The sequence below is a fragment of the Struthio camelus genome, chromosome Z (genome assembly GCF_040807025.1).
Source record: "Struthio camelus isolate bStrCam1 chromosome Z, bStrCam1.hap1, whole genome shotgun sequence".
Classification (NCBI taxonomy): Eukaryota; Metazoa; Chordata; class Aves; order Struthioniformes; family Struthionidae; genus Struthio; species Struthio camelus.
In genome coordinates, this window is record NC_090982.1 from 17,784,322 (window position 1) to 17,790,592 (window position 6,271).

The window sequence follows — 6,271 nt, forward strand, 5'->3', positions numbered from 1 at the left end:
GGGAGCGGCGCTCCGCGGCGCTCCGCGGCGGGGCGCGCAGGAGGCAGCCCGGCGACAGGCGCAGGGGCGACCCCGGCCCCCGCCGTCCCCGGTGGGGCGGGGGGAAGCCGGGCTGGCCGCGGGGGCCGCGCGGGGCGCTTACCTGCGGGGCTGCGCGGGGCTGCGCGGGCGCGCAGCGCGGCTGGAGGGAGCGCGGCGCCGCCGCCGCCGCCGGCGCGCAGGGAGGCAGGCAGGCAGGCGGGCAGGCAGGGAGGCAGGGCCGGAGGGCCGGGCCGGCTCCCCGCCTCCCTCCGCCCGCCCCCGCCGGGCGGGGGCCCAGGTGCGCCCCCCTGCGCCGCGCTGCGCGCCCCGCGGCCGCCGGCAGCCCCGCGGGGCGGTGCGGGGCGGTGCGGGCGAACGGGCGGGTCCGCCCGGGGAAAGGGACGCGGCGCTCGCCCTTCCCGCCGGCAAAGAAGTCGCTGCGGAGCAAGGCAGGTGACGGAGGGAAAGCCACGGCCAGGGCGGGTTGAGGGATCTTTGCCTCCCAAACGTTTCTCTTAGCTCCTGGGTTTAGCCGGCGGCCGCGCTTCAAAGCGCAGCGTGCCCGTCCCTCAGAACTGTCTGGAGTAAGGGCTTTCAGGTGTTGGTGTAGCAAAGGCTACTTTAAAGCGAGGTGCGGATGTTTCTGGACCAAGGACATTTCTCTTCCTGCCAAAGTGTTTGGACCGGCCGTCAGTGTCAACAGCAACAAGTTTGGGAACCCCCAGAATAAAAGAAGAATCAGTCCACAGGCTCAGCAAGCCAAGATGATTGAAAAGGGACAGGGTTGCACCGTGGGTACTTTCCCAGTATTAGAGGAGTTGTTTTACGATACTTAAACAGGTTCAAATGACAGTGCCTTGGTTGCTTCTTCTTCTTCTTCTTCTCCTTTTTTTTTTTTTTTTGGACCGTAAGCTTTTCTTGTCAAATAAGATCTGATTTAGTTGGATTGCAGTAGCATCTAGAGGCCACAACTGCATGTGCATGCATCTCATGAAAAGACAGTGTATGCTGCGAAGCACTTAGCATTTAGTGGCTGAAAAAGTAACATTTAGAAGTTTTTGCACTTCGGAAGACAGATTCTAGAGCAGTTTACCTACAACTATATGTGACAGTAATGCCTCCAGCAGTACAAAGATCTATAGTGAAAGACCAAGCCCATTAAAACTGCTTTTTCTTGTGTTTCCTGAGGAAACAGAAATTGGCAGACGTAGGTCTCCTGAAGTCAACTCTATGTCAGGGCACCATCGACACAGTCCCAACACTGGCTTCAATAGCTATTGATGTTACCTGCTATATCACAGGTATTGTTACTCAAAAGGCTTTTGACATCAGTGTGAGCAGATCTCCTACTATCACAGCTGGTTATTAGGTCTTTCCTTTTAAGCAGACAAACACTGCTTATGTATCGACAATATATGTATATGTATTTGTATGTATTACAAGAAGACAGGTGTTTAGTGGAACCCTGGATCTTGTTACTGTACTCAGTGCTGCACTTCAGCACAGAGCTTGGGATTCAATGTGCTGAAAAGTCTTGTTAAGTATTCAGCAGGCCACTTATGTGGCAGAAATGCTTCATTTCATCTTCTGTCTGTGTTCAAAGCAGGCTTGCCAAGTGTTTGCAGAGGAGGATAAGAAGGATGTTCTGTTATAAGCTGTGATATCTGGTTTAGTGTCTGTGCACTAAGCACCATAACATGCCTTGATAGCTTCCCATCTATGCACAGGCTGCATCCAGTCTGGACAATAAGTGTGCACTTAAGACTGTATGCTTAAATTGCATATGCATCCTCCCCTTGGAGAAGACTTGGCATCTTTTGTAGGACCCACTGTTTCAAAAGTGTTTAATCTAAAAATGGCCCATCCAATGCTGTAGCAATATTTTATAACTTCATTATAAAGATGATTTTACTCCGCTTTTTGGGAGAGGAACCACCCGCACACGTCCACGATTGTTGTCCTGTGCTCGGCCAGCCACCCAGATACCACTGTAACAATCAAGGTTAACATAAAAAATAGTCAAAACTTCATGCAAAGGCTAAGCTAACAGAACTCACATCTGATTTTAGGACTGTGAAGGTATGCAGATGCTTTGTGGGAACAGCTGCTGTATCTATGAATTGGGAATTGGCCCTGCTTAGCCTCCATAAAAGCAATGACTTGCATGGGATGGTTACTCAGGTTTGCTGGTGAGGACCTTCTGGGGAGTGAATCTAACTACTGACCCTTGAGGGAAAACAGCAGTGCTAGATATGCTTGTGGGGAAAGGCTGTTCTATGCCCGAGATGGAGCTATATGAAGGCAAAACAATGGCATATATTGAGAAAAGCATTTCTTATCCCAGCTGTGCTGAACTGCTGTGATTAAAGCAGCAATGGTTTTTTAATTGCTTTGACTTCTTATAGTAGTTTATCAGTCCTGAAACAGTGACTTGTTATTTATTCAGGGCTTGTATGATCAGAATCTCAGTCCTTTATACTTGCTCTAACTATAAAATATAGAGAATCTTCTGTAAGTCTTAGGAATAGACAGATATTTAAGGCTCAGGGAAGATCATGTGGTCCGATGAAATTTAATGAATATAACTTCTATTAGACTTGGCCACACTGCCTTCCAGTCTGAAACATGTTTATATAATCACATACAGATGCATTGAATCGGATTAGATAGGGAAGTAGTTTTCACATCTTGCAATTGGGAAAAATACCTATTTCAAGAATAAACCATGTAAGTTCCACATGCTCAATTTTGTGAATAGATTCAAATGATAAATATGCTTAACACACTTCAGTGTATTTACATTTCGTTCTCAGAAGTGATAGTTTCAACTCAGTGTCTGGACCACACAGGCCCAGAAAAGTTAGACACATCTAATTCCTCTTCACTCTGGGCCTGGAAAGTACTTCTAGTGCTTTTAATTAAAACATAAAATGTCAGGGAACTTAGAGTTAAGATGTCTCTTCACTCAGTCTTATGCAAAATACTATGGAGTTCTTTTAGCAAGAGATCATTTCATTTCAGATTAGGAATGTGCTGTATCTTTCAATGCAGTGGATTCTATGAAGAAAGTGTCAGACGTTATCTTACTGAGTAGAAGAATGGTGAGCGTAAGCATTATCTGAGATAGGAATTACTAAAGAGCTTGAAAAATATTTTCAGTTTGCACTTTTTATTAATCAGATGTAATAGCCTTTTAAGTAAACAGTTTTAAAGAATGTTTTAGTTTCCTAAAATATTGCAGTCCATAATGCACTGTTAAAGCACGTGTTATGTTATGAAGAGCAGTTACAACAACGCATGCAGAATAAATTGCTCTTTGGCTTTAGACGTTTTATTCATTTGATATGTATTTAATATCAGAATCCCAGTCCTCACGTGTAAGCGAGCTGTTTGGAACAGGATGCTCAGGAATTTGAGCAAATAACATTAGCCCACATTCAGAAAACACACTGTTCCCCTGAGCAACTTCAGACACATCAGAATTCCCACTGAAAGAAAGCAGCGCCGTCCCTAAAGCCATTATATCTTTGTTTCACTGCAGTATTTCTGCCCTGGTTCAGGCTGGTCTGGCCTCCCGTTACATACTTACAGTAGGAGCGTGCAATGCCTTACAAACCAGGAACTCCCCTGAAACCTGGAAAGCTCTCAAGTCAAAAAGCAGCTTTTTTTTTCCTTGCAAAGTCTCTCTCTCCCTTGCTCTGTCTCATGCTGCTCAGATCTGAGCTAGTCCTAATCCTGCTGCTGTGTAGCTGGTAGCCAGACAGTTAGCATTCCTGTGCTGTTCTGGAAGCAACAGCTTCCTCCCCGCACCCAGCCTGTAACAGCAGAACTGCAAAGCCGTGCTTGAAAGAGGTGTGGGTGTCTGCGTTCTTATTCAGGATTAGGGATGTACCTGCAAAAGCAGAGGAGGTGGTAGCACTTCACGCTCTCTATGAGAAGGATCGGCTCATAGCAGGCTGTTTGGAGCAACCAGCACTAGATATGAGAGCAGCATCCTTCGATGGGGCGGCAGTGTTGACTCTTTGTGAAGGGGGGTTCAGTTTGTTCTGGCTCTTGCACCGTCTGGGGTGCTCTGAGGTCACGGTACCATGGTCTGCAAGATATTTCAGCAAGTTATTGTAAGATATGCAAAGGAGTTCAATGCATTACTGGCAAATCCAGTAGCAATGCATATCAGACCAAAAGCTTCAGCTTTATGGCTAATAACTTCATGACAAACGCAGCAGCATTTGTTTGTAGGGTGTTTGGGAAAAACGGGAAGGTAGGTTGCCGGGTATTGTCTCTTAGTCAAGCATAGGGCCTGGACCTACCACAGAAGGACTAAAATCTCCCTCCTCTTGAGGATAAAGACAAGGGGAGAGCAAGAACAGAAGCAGCAGCTGGCAGGATTGCACTGCTTAAACATCACCCTCCAGCAACCTTGCCTGTAGCTGTAGTTGTGAGTTCCAGCTCATGTAAAATCCTGCTCCTGCAAAGATTCTTAGCTAACACAGATACCATCTAAATAGATATAATGTATCCCTTCCGTGCTCTTTCTAGTAAATTTCACTTAGAACTGAATGATATTTTGCCACCAATAAATCAAAAGTCTTACTCCTTTTCAGGATAAAAAATTGCTGGGAAAAGTCTGATGGATTCCTCTGAGTAGCTGTATATAACTTTGCACATCATTTTGATCTGTCTAAATGTCGGATCTTTGAAGACTTGCTAGAGAAATCATTTGAAAATTTGAAATATTGGCAAGTGGAAAACTTAGTCCTGCATTAGAATTGCATTTTATCTGAACAATAGGATTTATTATTAATGCTTAAGTATTGTTATTTTCACTGCAATATAATTTGCTTCTTATTTCTCTTCTGGAGCTTTGGCACCAACAGCTAGGAAGAATTTTCCAAGAGGTGCTGTGGCCCTAGTCGGGTGGAGAATACATATATCCCCAAAGGAGAAGTGACTTGGGACTAAAGCTTTAACCAAATTAAATTGAAAAAAGCCCCCCAAAATGCAGGATAGGACCTGTAATACTAGCTGAACTGTGAAGAGCTTGGATATGTTTAGTTAATGAAAGCTCTCTCACTTGAAGGTAAGACTGGGTCATTTATGTCTGCACAATAACAGCCCCAACACAGAACATATGAATGCCAGATGGCTGGAACTGTTCCATTAATGAACTGATGTTTTCATTGTTCTGCATTTGATTTTTGTAGCACCACTAAAGACCTTCAATAACTTCACGATAAATTATTCAGTCCTTAGAATGCAAAAAAGGAGATGCCTCTGAGCCTCCACTTCCCACTGGCCTGAAATGGGACCTGCAGGTATGCTACACCTCTGGCAGTCAGGCTGCTGAATACATTTTATGATGTTTTCTTAGTGTTGCCATTTAAATAATATGTGCAGGACCTATGCACAATTGATTCTTCTAAGGTACAGGCTAAATTTATTCCAGGTGAGACTCTGTTCGAGTCAACAGGGTTGCTGGTGATGAATGCAGAGGACAAAAAATCCTAAGTGTGTATATTTAGGGAGAAATACCTTCCAGATATGTGAAAAAGTAGGAATATTGTCAGGCACTAGAGAGATACACTCTTTTCCAAAGCACACGCCTCTTTCATTAAACACCTTTCCTATTATGATAATCTTCCTCATCTCCAGGTTTAATTAATTAGCGCTCCAATATATGTTACCACAGGCACATTCATTCTTCTAGCTTACATGCCTGCACTGCAGACTTGCTCTCAGCTCCGACATCCGACTCTACAGTAGATGCAAATTCACTGTGACTCTGATGCCATCCTTTTTGTCACAGACAGACCTTGCATAGTTAAGTCACAGATTTATCGGTTCTCTGTGGCTCATCTGTGATCTCTGTGCCTGAACACAGCTGATAGATGGGGAGCCTGGAAAAAGAAGAAGAAAAATGTCCTAAATATTAGGTTAGCTGTGAGCAACAAGGCTTCCTACCAATGCTAGACTTCTGCTGTGCACATACCTTTGAACTGCCGGAGTGACTCCTTGAGCGAACAGTGAAGCCAACCCTCTTATTTTATATTTTGCTGCCATTTCAGTTCTTTGAGGGCTGTATTTATTAATCGAGCTAAATGCAAAATGAATAAAATAAAATGGGAAAAAGGGAAGGCAAGCTCTCTTCCTGAGGAGAGGAGTATGAATGCAGCCTGCATACTAGGGCCTTGGTAACATGCTCTGCTTCTGCTGCTTTCCCCTGTTGCTTAGGGTCCCCTCTGCCCCCTTT

The 6,271-nt window shown here is 45.1% G+C and overlaps 1 protein-coding gene across 1 annotated transcript in view; it reads right to left on the reverse strand.

The window, feature by feature from the left end:
- LPAR1 (lysophosphatidic acid receptor 1) overlaps positions 1-259 on the reverse strand; it is an 86,542-nt gene extending 86,283 nt beyond the window's left edge. Inside the window, exon 1 of the mRNA XM_068927936.1 lies at positions 143-259. The gene's annotated coding sequence lies outside the window, so the exon portion shown is untranslated. The remainder of the gene's footprint in view (positions 1-142) is intronic.
- Between the last annotated feature and the right edge of the window lie 6,012 nt (positions 260-6,271).